Source organism: Vicugna pacos, chromosome 12 (assembly GCF_048564905.1).
Source record: "Vicugna pacos chromosome 12, VicPac4, whole genome shotgun sequence".
In the NCBI taxonomy this organism is placed as follows: domain Eukaryota; kingdom Metazoa; phylum Chordata; class Mammalia; order Artiodactyla; family Camelidae; genus Vicugna; species Vicugna pacos.
In genome coordinates this window covers 59,558,918-59,578,116 of record NC_132998.1, presented here as the reverse complement: position 1 = coordinate 59,578,116, position 19,199 = coordinate 59,558,918, and the positions used below count along the sequence as shown (strand labels likewise).

Genomic DNA, 19,199 nt, shown 5'->3' with positions numbered 1-19,199 from the left:
TCCCTCGGCAATGAGGTCATCTCCCCGCTGCTCATTGGCTGCGCCGGGCCGTCAGTCACAGGAAGTCCCGCCGCCGTCCTCCCCCTCCCTTCAACCCTTCCAGTCCCCGCCCTCCCCGTAGTCCGCCGGTCTCGGTCTCTGCGAAGCCTTTGATTGGCCAGCGCCGCCGTCACTCTTCCAGCGGGCGGTGTGTGGGGCGGGAGGCGGGTGTGGTGGGAGGGCCCGCAGCTTCCGTGGCTGAGAGGAGCCGGCCGCGGCGGTGTCTGTGGTGTCTGCGACGGCGGCCAGAGCTACCGTCCCATCCTTCCTACCCTCTCGGCTCCGCTCGTTGCACGCCCTCCGCTCTCTCCGACTTCTCTCCAGCTCCGCGCGCCCCGGCTGGACGCTGAGCCTCGGGAGGAGACGTGCGCTGTGAGAGCCGGAGCGGGAACCGCCGCTGAGCCCGGGCCGGGAGGAGAGCGAGGCGGTGAGTGAGAGTCCGGGCAGGGACCCCTCCCCCACCGCGGCCCCGCCCCGCCCCGAGCATCCTTTCTCCTCGCGACCACGCTGCGCGCGCGCGCCCTCGGTGGTCCCGCGGGGCCGGCCTCGCGTCCCGGTCCCCTCCCGGCCCCCGCCCCCGCCCCGCTCCTTGCTCCTTCGGGCTAGGGTCGCAGAGCCTCGGCGGGCGGCGCGGGGCGCGGCGGTGCACCTGTGAGCCGCGGCGTCGGGCTGCGCCGGTGGGTGGGCACCGAGGTTCCGCCCCCTCTGCGCCCCGGGCGTATAGTGATTGCAGGGACCGGGCGCTTTCTCTGGGATCTTGTGCAAACCCTCAGGATCCGTGTGCAATCCCAGGATTCCCAGGTAAAGGAGTCTCACCTGGACTTGTTGATGCTTGTGTAGCAACCCGAATGCCGCCAGGTGTAAGGAATCTGGCAGATTTGAAACTTGACGGCCAAGAACTTGACTGTCTAACAAAGTGCCTATCTGTCAGGACACTTTGGTTACATCCCCCACCCTGGCAAAAATGCAAGTGCATTGATCCTCTGTGGTTGCTGGGGCTGGAGCTTTCGAGTCAGACTCTCAAGCCTGCCATTTGCTACCTGTGTAATTTTGGGCCTCAGTTTCCTTATCTGAAAATTGGGAATGATACAAGTATTTGTCACACAGGGTCGTTGTAATTATGAAATGAAATATTTCACATAAAATGTTTGACACAGCGCTTGACACCTTAGTAAAGGGCCCAAGAAATGTTTGCTTATATGATGTTGAGAATCATGGTAGACTACGTGTGTGTAAGCACTGGCCCGCTTGGCTTTGTCAGGATTTCTGTTTTCTCCCTGTTGTGTAGCATAACTAAAGGGCAGTTTGGTGGACAGTTAACTGCTTATCAGCCTATACTTGTCATGAGGTGTGTGTATACAGGAATCAGAAGTGTGTCACTTAAATGTAGTAGTGAAATTACCCCTAGCTTCATGTATTTTTACATACTTGAAAATCCATAAGATGTCTGAAATGTCCCCAAAGTTGCCAGTTTTTGAGATCTTACCAAGGTCTTTTCTTTCTGAAGCAAAAACCTGTTAACAGAATCTTTATTATCAATACGAAGTTAAATTTATGTCTCTCTTCTGAAGACCCCTAAAACTTCCACATTTCGCTTATGCAATTTTACTGTTGAAAAGCAGCCATCTCCCAGGGGTGAGGTGGTACAGCCAGCTGGCCCACAGCCCTATGACTGTAGGGTGGGGAACCTTTGGCTGAAAGTTACTGAAGTTTTTGCCTAGCATCGTTTGCATTTTTCATGGTGAATCAAAGGGCTTTATGATACTTAATTTCTTAATGAAATGATTTAGAAAGAAGCAAACCATCACTGTTTTTTTCAAAAATACATGCAAAGAAAAACTGGCTGTAGTGTAGTTCTAGCATTTGCTTCAGTTCTTTGGCAATAACGGTTAAGAAGAGCTCCTGTTTTAAAAGGCCTCCAAAAAACTCATCTGTTAGGATACATTTTTTTTTAATTTAGAGTGAAATCATGTGAGATGAAAGAGTAATATGTATCCCGTAATCCAGAAGTATTTATTGCAGACTTTCCATGTCCTTAGTGCTATGAGGAAGGGATTCAAAAGAAGTGCAGAACAGCATCTCAGCCCATAAAGGGCAAAAGCATAAAGCTTGGTCAAGTCACCCAGTAGTGATTATGGGTACTACTTAAGTAACGACTTCATTCATTTATTCATTCATTTATCTAGTAAATTTCTTTGTTTCGTGCCTATAACCTGCCAGGTGTTTTTCTAAAAGCTGAGGTTCAGAAGATAAGTGAGATATATGTTCCCTGCTCATGAGGAGCTCATAGTCTTGTGGGATGGGCAGAAAGTGACAGGTAATTGTAACACACTGACATGAACTCCAAGTACAAACCCAAAACTATATGAGAGAATGAAGGAAACTTTTCCTTTGGACTTATAGGAGAAGGTGGTGTTTGAGCTGAATCTTAACTCATTAGATGAAAGAGAGGAAGATCATTCCAAACAGAAGAAATTGAGCTTGGAAAGATTTCCTGACAAATCTTCCGACCATAGGTACATGCTCCAGGGAAGGGGAAAGAAACTGACCTTCCTGGATGTCCTCTATGTAACAGGCATCAAACTAGGCTTTTAATGCATTGCTTAATACTCACAATAACCCTATGAAGTAGATTTTGCCTCCACCTTAGGATATGGAAACTGAGGCTCAGGGTAGTTGAATAATTTGTCTGAGGTTACACAGTTATTGACAGAGCCAGGACTTGAATCTCTCACTTTAAAGTGTAGCAAGCTTGTTTTTTTTTTTTTTTGAACACTTTGTTTTGTAGAAGTACTAAATATACGAGGTGAGAAAGTTCCACCTACATATATCATTTTGCTGCTTCTGTTACAAACTACTTTCTGTAAAATAAATTTTTCATATTTGATTGAGAGTTGTTAGGGCTTGGATAATAAATAAAGGCTGTTTTTATCAAATAGTATTTATTTTATACTTTTAAATGTGATGATATTTGCTAAAAACTGTGGCTCATGGAAATATTCAGTAAAAATGGAGGCCATTGATACATACAGATTCTATGTGGGGCGCAAAGTAGTTAAACAGGTATGGACTTGTCTCAAGGCAGCAGCTTAAATATTTAAGTGTAAAAGAAAAGCATATGCAGACATATGGCCAATTAAGTAGACAATGAAAGGGGGAAAATCATTTTTGAATACCTAATTTTTACAAAGGAGAAACTAGAATTTTGAAGTCATATTAGCAAAGATTGTCGTATTATGTTTAGAGAGACCATGATGGCAGGGGAATATGCTGGACCATAAACTCCATAAGGACAGGGTTATTTGTTTTTCATTCCCAGCTTCAGGAGCAGTTCTGGGACATAGTAGATGCTCAGAAGTATATTTCAGAGGGTCTTTGAAAGAGAAAAGGGAGCACATTGATAGAGTAAAGATGAAGTACTTTCGGTGTAGGAAACAGTTTATAAATGGATACATTTTGGAAGAAGAGGAACAATGGACAAAGGGGAATAGTCCACTGACACAATTCAACAAATATAGGCACTTTTTATTTCTAAGGCTTTAATGGAGTTTTGAGAATCAAAGAAATAGTCTCTACTCGTAAGTAGCTTATAGTTTTAGAGAATACCATTAGCTATCCCCTGCCATCTCTTGCTGTGTAACACATTACCCTAAAAGTTAGTACTTAAGATGGCAATAAACATTTATTATCTCTCACAGTTTATATGAGTCAGCAGTTCAGGAGCAGCTAGGCTGAGTGGTTTTAGGCTCAGGGTCTCTCAGGAGATTGCAGTAACATGTCAGCTGGGATAGCAGTCGTCTGAAGGCTTGACTTAGGTTGGCAGATCCACTTCCAAGGTGGCTACTCACGTGGCTGGCAAGATGGTGCAGGCTATTGGTAGGAGGTCTCCGTTCCTCTCCATGTTGGCCCCTCCATAGAGCTACTTGAGTGCCCTCATGGCATGGCCTCTGGCTTCCCCCTGAGCAAGCAATTCAAGAGACCAAGCTGCGTTGTCTTTTATCACTTAGCTTCAGAAGTTCCATACCATCCTTTCTCTAGCATTCTGTTGGTCACACTTTATAGGAAGGGACTACACAAGGATGTGACTGCCAGGAGGTGAGGATCATTGGGGGCCATCTTGGCGGCTGGCTACCACAGTGGAAAGTGTAGAAAAAGATGTGTTGGAAGAAAGCACAAAATGCTGAGGGAAGGGAGGGAAGGATTCAGAGGAGGGAAAGATTACCTTTGGGATGCTGAAGGAATTGGGAAAGATTTAATTCATTTAATAGATATTCACAAATATGTATTTTGTGCTTATTGTGCACCTTCCACATATAAGACTAGTTTGTGGAAATGGACATGAAATTATGGCCACATGAAATGTTTTAAGTAGTCTAGGCCAGCATTGACACTAAGGATAAATACCTGATCTTTATGTGTAAGGTGAGGGTGGGGTCATTTTTCTGGTGTGAAGAGAACATAATTTATCAAAGTGATAGACAAGCAGTTACAGAGCTTAAGTTGTTAAATGCTAGAGCTGGACTGCCTGGGTTCAAATCCTGGCTCCACCGCTTGCTAACTCTGTGACCGGGTGTGTGACTGTGTTACTCTTGCTACTTTGTCTTCTCAGTGACTCAGTAACTTAAATCGGGATAAGAATGGTACCTGCTTTATGTTGCTGCTATGAGGATCAAATAAGTTAAAAAAGATGCCAAGTCTTTGAAACAGGTTTACATGCATCATCATCATTATTTTCTAGCAGTAGCATAGAACTGACCCTGGGTGAATGAGGTTGGAGGCAGAGATGAATGAATGTAAAATATGAGTACTCAGAAGGAGGTATTTAAATGTCAGTTATTGCTGCTTCAGCATCACTTTATCCAGTTCAAGTACCTACATCTAAATAAATTTTTACTTCACCAAGTAGTGTGACCTAGTGGCTTTTATTAGTTGAACTTCACAATTAAAACAAGAGCTCAGGAGGTGCACAGTTGCCTGTTAAGGGTATCTCATACCCTGTGGTTGTCCCTTTAAATTACCAGGCCCTATATTTGCATAAGGGGTTTAACCAGCAGTAGTCCTTAAAGTTGCGTATGTTTGAAAAGAGCTTAGAGATGGAACTGGAACCCATAGTAAAATTACCCACAATGAAGACTTTTGTGACTGAGTCACAAAAGAATCTGCAGAATTCTTAAGAATATTAACTATATGTCACTTCTTTGAAGAGGGAAGATAATTGAACTCCGTGTCGCTGCAGGTGTTAAAGCAGAAATTGGGCGAACTGCCTGGGTGCCTTGGGTGGAACTAATTGCTTCAGTTGCCTTCAGTTCTGTGGTTCAGTGACTCAAGCCCAACTCTGATTGTTTAGTTGAATGGAGGCACTGAGAAATTAAATGGTTTGAGTTTCCGCAACAATCTAGTGGCTGAGCCTGGATCAGTTCCTCACCCTGTGTTCAAGACTGGCTCACATAGCAATAATAAAAGATTTGCAGAATCCTTGGAAGACTAAGTGTTGTGAAAATTTCTTTTTCTTTTCTGCATACACCATATTTCAACTTCTGTGGTATGTCTGGTGCATTTGCTTCCTCACTCACTCTTGTCAGTATGCATTTAGAAGTCATTTCCTGAATAAATGAGTGCCAGTAAAAAATAATTTGGATAGTTCACTTTGCAGTCTGGAATGTGTCCTCCATTTGTTACTGAATTTGAAGATAGGCTGTTTTCAGGTCTTTGACCTCTGAAACTGCAACTGAGAATTATGGGTTATTTTGGTATTTGGAAAAGTCTTTGTTGTTGTATGAAAATTTAATGTATAATGGGTATAATTTGAAAAAAAATTCTAACTTTCCAAGTATGAGAGAGTAAAATAACTAGTGAAATAACATGTCAAGTTTTAGGGCATGAGCAGAGCTAGGTACTGACGATTATTAGCTGTGTGACCGTAAACTCACTACTTAACCTGTGACTCGATATCCTCATCTGTAAAATGGAGTTAATAATTCCTATAACATGAGGTTATTACAAGGAGCGTGGAGAAAGGTAAAGGGACGTAACAGTGATTCCTGTTTGTTAGTCATCGTGCTGCCTGATTAATCGTCTCACCGGCTCTGTGAAATAATAATAGCACCATTTTGCAGATGAGGTAAGAGAAGCTTGGAGGGATGAACTGATTTAGGAAGATCACTGTCAGGATTTGAATCCAAGTCTGTCTTTGAATTAAGAGATGGTGACTCCCTACCATAATGTGTGTGAAGTGCTTAACTTTGCCTCCAGTAAATGTTTGTTCCTGTTCACTTAATTTTGCGTAGTGAAAATGTCAATACAGTGAGAATCTTTTATGGTAGTAATCAAGGTGTTGTAGCTCTCAAAATATTCTTTGCAATATTCCTTGTATGTATCTTGTTGCCATTCCTGAAATGGAAAGCTACAATAGGGACTTCACATGTTAAGTTGCACAGTAAGTACTTACTAAACAAGGGCGTACCAGAATGTCCACATTAAAACAAATTTTTTTTGTTAGTATTTCAGTATCTTTGTAACTGTAAATGGTGTAAGTAATGCCAGAATCTCTTAATTGTGGTCAATTAGAACATATTTTCACTACCGCAAAATTTACAGGGACTTGGAAAGTTGCCCTCTCCTCATACTTTAGGACGCACCATGTTGCATTTTGGTATTAGAGTGGTGTTATCGTGGTTGAAACTGGCTTTACTGTTGATTTTATATTTTGTTATATAATGGATAGTTTTAAAGTCTTTTTAAATTTGCCATATATATGTTGCTTGCCTTTTTTTTCTTTTTATGAGGAAGAGATGGGGAAACAATTCAGAAATGAAAAGTTAGGGCCGTTTTCTTTCTTTCTTATTCTTGATACATGTTATAATCACTTTCTATGAAAAATCACTTGAACTAAAACTTCCATTCAGGAGCCTTGCACTCTTTAATTGGAATATTCTAGGTTAATGCCCTGAGATCATGGCAGTGAAGGCAAAGATGCTGTGGTATTTTAAACTCTGTTTTATGGATTCAGTGAATCATTTCACATTATCTTGTTGATATTTCCTTTCTGTTCAGATTTTTTGTTATTGTTTGGTTGGGGGTGTGGGGTGTGTGTGGTCCTGGAATGGGAATAGGGAACCAAGCGTATGATGAGGTCATAGACTAGCTATTTGAAATTAAATAAATTTAAAAATTTCCTTTACTCAGTATAGAAGTTCATAGGATGGTATGGTTCATTTGTGTGATATCTGTCATGAATCTTTGTGTACACTGAGTCAAGCAATTATTTACTTAATCATTTTCCTAAATCAGTCACTCTGTAGCATAATTGTCCCCCCCCCCCTCCCTTTTTGGCTTTTACCTTAAAGCTGATTCTGCAGGTGAACCTGGCAGAAACAGAATGTGTGAAAACTGGGCATGACTTGTACCATTTGGCCAAGCTATTCATGACATTTTATTTTTGACATGTTTAATAACCTGTTGGGTGCCTAAATAAAACTGAGTTAATTATAGTGTAACCTTTTGTTCTATTTGGAGAGTGTTAAGGGATTTTTGAATACCCTCCAAAATTCACCTTCATCAGAGTTTAGAAAGCTCTTTCTAGAGCAGGGAATCTCAAAACTTTCCCTATGTGACCCCTTCTGTGAACTCTTCCGGACACCCCTTTTGTTTTATTTTTAAAAAGTATAGTAGATTTCCCCTGCTGTTTGGAGATAGTAGTGATGAGTTTTTTAGAGTTGATTGCACCTGTTTTCGGTCGTGGCTCTACTGCTCATTGTCTCTGTGATCTTGGGCAAGGGAATTAATCCTTCTGAATCTCTATTTCCTCATAGGATATATGCGGGGGTAAATAAAGTTACATGTAAGGCATTTAGCACATAATAGGCATTTAATTCATATTAAGTTTCATAGCACCCAGAATTTTTCTTTTGTAGCACTAGCCACAGTTGTAGCTAAATAATTTTGTAATTATTTATTTTATGTTTTTCTTCTCGTAAGCTTTGTGAGGCAAGGGACCAAGTTTATCTCTGGCTTTATTCCCAGCATCCAGCACAGCCCTTGGCATGGCATATGAGATGCTCAATAAATACTTGTTGAATGAATGAAAGTGACCCACCTCCTCTTCTTAACGCGTCTTCCTTGCCTTAAAAGACAGTGGTTTGAACTTATTTCCTTTGGCCCATTTGAGAATTAATCCACTTATTACTTGAACTTTAGTCTATTAAAGATGGGAGCTGGGTAAAGGAAAGGGCAATGCACGATGAATAACCAGAAAGAGAGTAGAGCAGTAGTTGAAGAAAATTGTAAGTATTCTGGACTTTCTAACCCTCTCTAATCTGGTGTCAAATTCTGCCGAAAGTTTTTCAGCGAGACTGCCACTGACTTGCATGGTGCTGAGCCACTGGATTGCCTCTAGTTCAGTAAAATGGTGATGCTTTTTCAAGTTACTCAGGTGAGAACCTTGGAGTCATCTTCTCTCTCTTTCCCACATCATATCCACTCCGTCAGCAAGTTCTGTTAGCTCCTTTTGCATACATAATCACTTCTCACCACCTCCACTGTAATCACCCTTGTCTGAGCCATCTGTGTTACTTAGTTCCGCTACTCTAACAGATTACCAGCAACTTGGTGACTTAAAGCAGAGCGTATTTATTCTCTTACAGTTTTCTTCTTCTTCTTCTTCTTCTTCTTCTTCTTCCTCTTCTTCTTCCTCTTCTTCTTCTTCTTCCTCTTCCTCTTCCTCTTCCTCCTCCTCTTCCTCTTCCTCTCCCTCTCCTCCTTCCTCCTCTTCCTCCTCTTCCTCTTCCTCCTCTTCTTCCTCTTCTTCCTCCTCCTCCTTTTTTTTTTTTTGAGGGGTAGGTAATTACATACAGACATTTATTTATTTATTTATTTATTTACTTACTTACTTACTTACTTACTTTTGATGGAGGTACTGGGGATGGAACCCAGGACCTTGGGCATGCTAGGCACACACTCTACCACTGAGATATACCCTCCCCCTTATTCTCTTACAGTTCTGAAGGTCAGAGGTCTGAAACCAGTTTCACCTGGCTGAAACTGGGGTGTCAGCTGCAGAACTGCAGTCCTTCCAGAGGCCTCAGGGGAGAGTCTGTTCCTCGCCTCTTCCAGCTTCTGGTGACTGCTGGCATTCCTTGGCTTGAGGCAGTGTCTCTCAGTCTTCAAGGCCAGCATCTTCAAATTTCTCTCTGCACATCTTCTCTGTGTTTGGCAGATCTCTCTCTGCCGCTCAAAGACATGTGATTGCATCTAAGGCTTACCCACATAATCCAGGATGATCTCCACATCTCAAGATCCTTAATTTAATCACATCTGCAAAAATATCCCCCTCCCCCTTTTTTGCCATGTAAGTAACATTCACAGGTCCCAGAGATTAGGATATAGAGGATGTGGATATCTTTTAGGGGGCTATTTTTCAGTCTGCCACAATCTGCCTTTTGGACCCCAAAGATTCACATCAATCCCACATGCAAAATACATTCATGCTATCTCAGCATTCCCCAGAGTCCCAACCCATTGCAGCATTAGCTCAAGTCCAAGATCTCGTCCAAATATCATCAGCTCAAAAATCCAAAGTCTCATCAAATAAATCATCTAAATCAGGTGTAGGTAAGACTTTGGGTACAATCCATCTTGGGGCAAAAATTTCTTTCCACCTGTGGACCTGGGAAACTAGAAAACAAGTTACATTCCCAAAATACAGGGGTGGGATAAAATATGACTGTGACAGACATTCTCATTCCAAAAAGGAGAAAATGCAAGGAATAAGTGTGTCACTGATCCCAAGCACTTTCAGAATTCAGCAGGGAAAATTTCTTAGGTTTCAAAGACTGGAGTAATCCCCTGTGGCTAGAGACTACCCTCTGGGCCTGTGGCTCTGGCTTCTGGGCCCAAGGATTTGTTCTTGGGGTTATCTTTACTTTTTCTTAAAGGGTAGCACATGTTTGCAGCTGAGTAGTCTTATTAGTAGTTAAATTGCCTGTAGAATTTTGGGAGTCCAACAGCCTTCCTTTATTTTGTTCTCTTTCTGTCCCTTTCAGGCCAAGCTGGCAGTGTTCCTGCTAATAAAACATTCTCAGAAATCTTTTGAGTCTCCTGTGTATGTGTCAGGGATTCTAGACAGGAGGGTCCTTCATAGGTCTTCCCTGGATAACATTATGTCTCTTCCTAGCTTCTGCTTGGATGGTTGGTTGAAGGAATCCCTGAGTTACGTGTGTGATCTCTCAGCACTAGTAAAAGCTTGTCTAGCCACACTCTTGGTTTTCTCTCCGCAGCAGTGCTTTCTTGATAGTCTCTCCTAATTTTAGCATCTTTTGACTCTAGATAAACTGAGAATTTCCCAAATCATCACATTCTGCTTTCTTTTGTTTAACATCTTGCCCATCAGTTTATCTTTCCTCTTGCTTTTAACTGCAAGCAACAAGAGGAAATCAGGCTACACCTTCAACTTGTTGCTTGAAATTTTCCTTAGCTAAATATCCAAGTTCATCACTTATCTAAGCTAAATATCTAAGTTCTGCTTTTCACCCAACTGTAGGACAAAATTCAGCCAAGGTTTTTTTGTTTGTTTGTTTGTTTTTTGCCACTATCTGAAAAGGATTGTTTTTCTTCCAGTTCCTAGTAACATTTCTCATTTCATTCTGAGTTCTCACCAGAAGCACCTTTAATGTTCGTATTTTTACCAGTCTTCTGTTCATGATGACATATATATTCTCTGAAATAATACAGGCTTTCTCTGTTGTGCCTCTCACTTCCTTCTGAGCTCTTACCAGGAGTGCCTTCAGTGTCCATATTTCTACCAACTATCTGTTTAAGGCAACCTAAGCTCCTTAAATGATGCTTTTCAAAATTCTTCTGGCCTATACCCATTATCAAACTTCAAAGCCATTTCCATATTTTTCAGAATTTGTTACAGCAGCACTCTACTTCAGGATATCAAAATCTATATCAGTCAGGATTCAACCAAAGAAACAGAACCAGTAGAAGATTATGGGGCTTATTATAAGGATTTGTTCCTTACATGATTACGGGACTAGGCTACTAAAACCACTCACGCTAGTCCAAGCCATGCTCTTTCCAGGACCACGTCAATAAATTCTTGGCTAATTTTCCTGTTTCCATCCTTTCCCTCTGATGCTAATCATTTCTCCACACTGAAGCTGGAGTTTCAAATGCAAATCTAATCATATCACTCTTCCTCTTTCCCTAAACCTTTCACTGTCTGTAGGCTGCAGGCAGGTAATTTACATCAATGGAACTGGGCAGATTAGGGATTATAATAAGGAGTGGTAGGAACTATGGCAAATTGGAGAGAATGTGCCCTGTCTAACAGGGTAACCACTACTCAGTTTTGGTAAATTGTTGATATGTGGGAGTACAGGCCCAGAACTGCTGATCTTCTCATTTTTTTCAAGGGAAGGCAGAAATCTGGCTTTTTTTTTTTACATGTTTTATCATTTTATTAGGAATAATTCCAAATGGGTTATGAAGAAAACTTCATTGAGTTTGATGAGTTTTCTAAAAACTCTTAATGAAGATATGTTCACCAATAAACAATAAAACATCAGCAGAACTATCATATATTGGGCAAAGAGTTAGGCTGACACCAAAAGCAACATACAACATAAAAAAGATACAATATAAAGGAAGACAGTCTGCTGGATATTAAAAATCATCTCAATATGAACTCTCCACAGCTAGCACAGAACTAACTGGCTATCAAATCCAAACCACACCAAGGTAAGCTTGACTGATGGAAGCTAGGTGTCAGTAATGGGGAAAAATATAAGTTCCTCAGTGCAAGAGATCTGAATAGTGTTTTGGAGCATTTCCCTGGCTGGTACAAGCAGTAATAGAAAATCTTTTTGGCAAGGGAGAAAAATAAATACAAATGGAACGCTACATTTTAAAAATCAGCAGACTGTCCCGGGAATGATAAAGGTATCAGAAAAGTAGCAAGGGGATAACTTTAAAACATTATTTGCTGTGTGCTCAAAAAACATTCAGAATGGATTTATTTAAAGGTGTCAGAATAGCTATGTCCAGGCATTTAGGCTTAAGGGAAGTAAAATGAAAAGAGGGTACTTTTTTCCCATGTTAAGGAGAATTTCTTTAAAACCAAGCATATTGCTAACTAGCAACATTATACTTGGTAAATAATAATTGGCAACAAAGTAAGTTTAAACACTGTAATATTCCTCCCAAATCAGTCCCAGATACTATTTAATAACCAAGATGCAAACTAATTTTGTTGTAACAAGCCTAGACCCATTATCAAACATGTCCTTGGTTAGATATCCAGTTTTTTAACGCTTGAAAGCTCATTTGACAGCCAGTCAAGTCCCTCATACAGACTGGTTCCTTGTGTAGCACAAGTGGCTTGAACATACCATATTCTGTTACAGAGAGACTGAAGACCTAATTTACCTGTCATTTCACTAATGGCCATAACATTTGGCAAATCCTGTTTGTTTGCAAAAAGCAGCAACACCGCATCTCGCAACTCATCTTCCTGAAGCATTTTCTGCAGCTCTTCTGTTCTTCCCTGATTCTTTCATGATCATTTCTATCTAACACAAAAATAAGACCTTGGGTGTTCTGGAAGTAACGCCTCCAGAGAGACCTAATTTTATCTTGACCACCAACATCCCATACCAGGAAACAAATGTTCTTATATTCTACTGTTTCCACATTAAAACCAATGGTAGAAATGGTGCTGACTATCTCCCCTAACTTCAGTTTATACAGAATGTTCGTCTTGCCAGCAGCATCCAATCCAACCATCAAAATATGCATCTGCTTCTTGCCGAACAGGCGGGAGAAGAGGGAGGAGATGGTGAGGCCCATGGTGGTAGTGGCACTTGCGATGGGCAGGAGCAGAAGGGGTTTGAGGCGGCCCTGTGCCTTCTTTCACGCTCCCGGCAAACTCAGCGACGGAAAAGGAGCTGAAGAAGAAAGAGAGCAGAGGGGCGGCTCGCTCTCTGTGTCAGAGGAAGCTCCAAGACAGGAATTAGCTGGGCAAGGACCTGCTCCACGACTGGCGGGGCAGCTCCACCTCTGGCGTTAAGTCTGGCTGTCCTGGATTTTTTTAAATTGTGAATTTACTCTCTTTTAAAAATGTTGACAACCAATTTGAATTTAAAAGATTTCTGTACTTAGGAATAAATTTAATGAAATATATGTAAAACCTTTACACAAAAAAATCATAAAGCATTGCTGAGAAAAATTAAAGAGGACCTAAATAAGTGTAGATGTATCATATTCACTCTTTGAAAGACCTAATATTGTTAAACAGTTCAGTCTTCCCCCCCAAAATCTAAAGATTCAGTGTGTTTACAGTCTAAACTCCTACAGACTTTTTTGTAGAAATTGACATGCTGAATCTAAAATGTGGAAATGCAAAGGATTTAGAATAGCAAAAATCTTTGGGAGTGGAAGAACAAATTTGGAGGAATTAAATTACCTGATTTCAAGACATTATAAAACTAAAGTAATAAAGACAGTGTGTCTTTATTGGTATAAAAATAAACATATGGATCACTGACCACAATAAAGAGTCCTGAAAGGGACACATGTGGTTAGTTGATTTTTCAGCAAAGGCTAAAACACAGTTCAGTAGGGGAAAGGATAGTCTTTTCAACAAATATTGCTGGAACAATTGGATATTTGTATGTAAAGAAATGAAGCTTAAACTCTCTGTCACACTATAAACAAAAATTAACTTGAAGTGGCTCATAGACCTAAACATACACACTAAAACCATAAGATTTATGGATGAAATTATAAGAGAAAAATCTTTGTGGCCTTGAGATACGCAGAGAATTTTTAGGATACAAAAAGCACTAACCATAAAAGAAAAAATTGATAAATCAGACTTTATCAACAGTAAAACATTTAGTCCTACAAAATACAGTGTAAGAAAATGAAAAGATAAGCCACAGACTTGGAGGAAATATTCACAAACACACATGTACTACACACACACACACACACACACACACACACACACACGACTTAAATCCAGAATATGTAAAAAATTTAAAAATTTAATATGACTAATGGCCCAATTAAAAATGAGCAAAAGTTTGAATAGACACTTCACAGAAGAAAATATATTTGAATGTTTCCAAAAGCATGTGAAAAGATGCTCAGCATCGTTAGTTACCAGGAAGATACAAAATGAAACCACAGTATGATACCACTTCATTCCCACTAGAATATCTAAAATTAAGGGGAAAAAAAAAAAGACAATTCCAAGTGTTGGTGAGGATGTGAAACAATTAGAATTAATGTATGTTGCTGGTGGGAATTTGAAATGGTACCACCACTTTGGAAAACAGTTAGTTTCTCATAAAGTTACACACGTAATTACCAGACAACCCAGCAGTCCTGCCCCTTGATGTTTATTATCTAAGAGAAATGAAAACATTTTCACAAAAAGATCACCTTAATGCTTATGGTAGCTTTATTCATAATAGCCCCAAAATTGAAAACGACCCAAATGCCACCACCATCAGCAGGTGAGCAGATAAACAAACCATGGATAAATAGTGAATTATCAATAGATGTGGCAATGTGAATCTCAAAAACATGTTGAGGGAAAGAAGTGAGACACAAAAGAGAACTTATTGTATGGTTTCATTTATATTAACGTTTTAGAATAGGCAGAATGAATTTATAGTAATAGAAATTAGGTCAGTGGTTGTCTGGGGGTAGGAGGGCAGAGATTGTGAAAGGACATGAGGGATGACTTCTTTCCTTGATTCAGCATGGTGACTACATGGTACTGTACATTTGTCAAAACCCGTTGAACTCCTTGAAACTGTGCACTTCAAATGTGTGCATTTGATTGTAAGTAAATTATACCTCAGAGCTGGTTTTTAAAATTCTCTGCAGGCCAACACTCTCTGGACAAAAGATGTTTGCGTGCCAGCTTTGGTTGAGGTCAGCCAGTTTCTAACAGCTGAACTATACCCTCACCCGTGCGCTCACTGCAAGAGTGCCTAGCCTGTAATAGGTCTTCAGATTTCTGTTTAATGGATGTTGCAGCTCCGTTGCAAGAAAATATCCCATCCTTTATCCCCCTGAAGTTTTCTAACTCCAGTCATTTTATGGCGTTAATTATTTGGCTTCTTCTGGCAGTAGTACCTTGAGTACGAATCAGGCCATTGTTTTCAGACTCTCCTCTCCTGGTGGTACCTTCTTATCATTTCTCTTTTTATACTTAACATTTTTTTTCCCCACCAGGACCCTTTTTTCCTATTAATGTTATAGTTCATTGGGGGAATAGTGGCTCTACCATTTTCTCTCATGTATCTAATATAAGATCTGAACCAAGCAGGTTTAATAAAGAAGATTGATGGTACATTCTAGCTTGAAGGTGAATAACATGCAGCTCACAATCCATAATGGATAAAAGTACAGTGCTTTAGATAACTGTGGACCTCGGTCTTTTCTCCTTTGCCTTTTCTTGGCACAGTCCCCTGAAAAGGAAGCCAGGGAGATTAAGAGCTGCTTCTATCTGATAAAAGCCCAGAAACTTAAGAGGAGGCAGTTCCAGCAGCAGCAATCTGAGTCCAGTAAGAGAGCTTAATGAACTGCCTTTACCTGTGCAATAGTCAGAGTTTGTCTCTGTGCTGAGATATCAGAGGAACTGACTGAAAGAAATTTAACAGGAATGTGAGAATGAGGAAAAAAGAAATGGCCACTGGAGTTGCATACGTGTGTAATCTTGATAGTTTATTTTAATTTGGAAAGCTCTATTATCCTCATTGACAGGTTTCTCTGATTAAAATTGTTCCTACTTATGCCTGTGCTAGAATTAATATACTAAAGAAAAAGGACACTAGTTTACCTACCCTTCAGAATATACTGTTTCAAATACCTGTTATCTTTGAAGGATTCAGAATCTTGTTTAGTCATTTCACTACCTAAGATTAAATTCACTTTCATTTTACATTCCTACCAACAGTGCACAAGGGTTCCAATTTCTCCACATTCTTATCAATGCTTGTTATTTTCTGGGTTGTTTTTTTTTTCCATGGTAGACATCCTAATGGGTATAAAGTGGTAATATTTACATTTTCAGTGTTTTCTTATGTGATTGGTAGCATAATAGTGTCTGTAGTTGTTATTCACATTACTGATTTTTTCTCCCGCAACACTTATCAGTCATACCCAAAGTGCTTATTTTTTTCACTTGTTACCGTAAGTGCCAGAAGGGCAGGGGCCCTGTCTGTCTTCATCACTAGTATCCCTAAGGCTGAGACAATATCTGACCCTTTGTACTTGCTTAGCGAGTATTTGATGAATGAATGAATGAATGAATGGAAAGTAGAAAGGCATACTGTAGTGGCGAAATCAAGACTTTGGCATCAGACAGACTTAGGTTTGAATCCTGGTCTCCTCATTTAGAAAATGGTTTGATAATGCCTGTCTCATAGGATTGTGGTGAGATTAAATGAGATCACATATGTAAAACCTTTAGTACAACACCTGACACATTGTATTTACCTGATAAGTTATAGTTATTATTATTAGAGAGAGGTCAGGCTGGCCCACAAGGCATCAGTAGGCTTGGGGTTTTAAAAAAACCCTCATTTTGTCATTAATAAGCTGTGTAATATTGAACAAGTTGTCTAACCTCTTTGGTGTGAGTGTCTTTCCTCTGTAAAATAAGAGCATTAAGTTGCATGACCCCTAAAGTCCCTTCTGTGGTTTCCATTTGATCCTTAATTTGTCACTGTATTTGCTCTGGCAGTCATTACCATTTCACACTATCTCAACTTTAATTACAGTAGGAGATTGTTAATCTCAGAGTCTGAATCTCAGAAGCATCTAAATGATAGAATTAACTTGAAAGAATATTTTATGGAAAAGATCATTCCATTTCAAAAGTTAAACCATTGAAATAGCTGAAGAATAATTTGCCCTAGTGTGAGGTATTTAGTCATGATTTAATATGCCAGGTTGTGTATGACCACTCCGTGATCCTAGAAGTGGAGGAATGCAGATTGTTATGCAGATTGCAGTGACGGTTTGGTGGTTTTGCTGAGTTGTGTTGTACTCAGCACAACTTGTTTTGAAGATACCTTGTTGTCCACTTGCTGTGCTGCTGGATGATGGAGGAAATAAAATAATCCTTAAGAGAAGACTTCTGACTTCTGAGATGTGGCTGGTTGTGTCCCTGTTGTTCTTAGCAAATGTGGGCCCAAACAGACAAACTCAACTTGGCTGGGTTTGAGAGAAAGAGAATTTCATTAATTTTCCCAACTAAGGAAGATGTTATCGCTCCATCCAGCAGTTATTTGTTGTTTTTTTTGTACAAATAGCTCAGAGTAGAGAGTGGAAGAAACTTGTTTTTATTGAGTATCTGTTTTATGCTAGCCACTGTTAGGTGTTTTTGTGTATGCTATCTTATTTTATTTGTTGATGAAATAGTTGTTTTTGCATGTATGTGTTGCTCAGTCTCACCGCCCTAAATCACTTAGATATTACTGGACTTGGGACTGAGTGGTCCTTGTATATGAGTCCCTATAAGCTTTTGTTAGAGAGTCACTGCTACTAGTCCTAAAAAAGTATATGATGCCTTCAAGGAGGAGCTCCTTTAATTTCATTAATTGCAAATAGCCTGGTTTGGTTTTGCCACCCAAATCCGTTATCTCTTCAGAGGTGCTTTCTGCTGGTGTGACTCTAAGTAGGAATCCTGAACACCTTCCCCACTGAAAAAGTGTTACAGTTGGTGATTAGACCTCCCGATGAAACACACACGTATAAACTTGTTTATCCACTAGTACATTAGCCATGTGGAAGACTTTCTATAATTTTGATCTCTGTTTAAACATTTGTTTAATGGAAAGAGTATGGACCATGGAAGCTGCTTAATAGTTTTGTGACCCTGGGCTAGTGTCAACTTCTCTGGGCCCTGTTCCTTATTGGTAAAAGGGGATATACTTCTCTCGTAGGAATAATATCAAGGTTTAGTGAAATGATGTGCGTAAAGCTTCAAAGACTGTCGCTCCTCCTTCCATTCTTATTTTTTCAAATAATTGAGTAAAATCTCTTCGAGTGTAAGTTAGTTTGTTAGTGCCTTTATGAAGATTGCTTAGCCGCATGTCCCAGGGATTGACAATGGAATTTATTTTTTTTTCCTTATCAATTACAAAAGCTATTAGAAATTTATTCTTGTTTAGACTTTGGAATGAGGAAACTTTTTTAAAAGCAGAATTAAATGGGTTTGCTTTAGGCAGCTTTCTGAGATCTAGCCAACTTGGACAGGAAAATTAGAATTGCTTTCATAGTGGAGTTCCCACCTGGAACATAGTTGGCAATAAGAAAGGTTGTGCAATCGCATTCCTTATCAGATGTTCAGTATAGCTTATTGTTGCCTGAAAAACTTGAGGAAGTTCCCTACTCCTTACCTTTCAGTCAAGAAGCTGATTGTGGATTAGGAGATGAGTAAATGAAAATTAATCTGACTTCGGCAATTAGAGAATGAGAAAAATGCTAACCCCGAGGCATCTGGGCTTGTTTCAGCTTCCCAGAGTGCCTCAGAGATCATGACCATTGGTAGTAAGCGTTAAAAACAAAACAAAACTGTAGGTGAAGCCTGGACTAAGTAGGGCAATTTAAAAGATTTTAGATTGGTAACAGAATGCAAAGATGATTTTCATTGGCCGAAGTCGGTTTTGGTGTTTTGGTTTTACTCATCTAAAATTCCTCTAGGCAAAATTTATTGTTCTATTCCAATCTTGTTCTCTCCAGAGTAGCAAGAGTGATCTTAAAAATATAAACTGAATCATGTCACTTCTCTGCTTAAAACCGTCAACTCCAACCATTTCCGTTTAGAGTAAAATAGATTTCTTCCTATGACCTACCTTGCACGCGTGCTTTATCTGAGGTCATCTCACTACCTGGTCCTGCGTCCCTTTCCCCTTCAGTCAGTTACATTATCATCCCTTGGTCTTATTTCAGTTGTTCAACTTTCCTTAGCACCTTATTTAAAAAGTGGATACTTTCTGCCCACAAAGTTCTTTCTCTTTGTTTTCTTTGTAACTTGGTGAAGTTTGTAATTAGTTTTCTGCTTGATGGGCTTCCTTACTTGTTTGTCTTTCTACGCTCTGAGATTGTAAACCCCAGTAGGGCAGAGACCGTGTTTTATC

At 40.0% G+C, this 19,199-nt stretch overlaps 1 pseudogene; it reads right to left on the bottom strand.

Moving 5' to 3' along the window:
- Window positions 1–12,328: 12,328 nt before the first annotated feature.
- LOC102531463 (ADP-ribosylation factor 4-like) lies at window positions 12,329–12,885 on the bottom strand (annotated as a pseudogene).
- Between the last annotated feature and the right edge of the window lie 6,314 nt (window positions 12,886–19,199).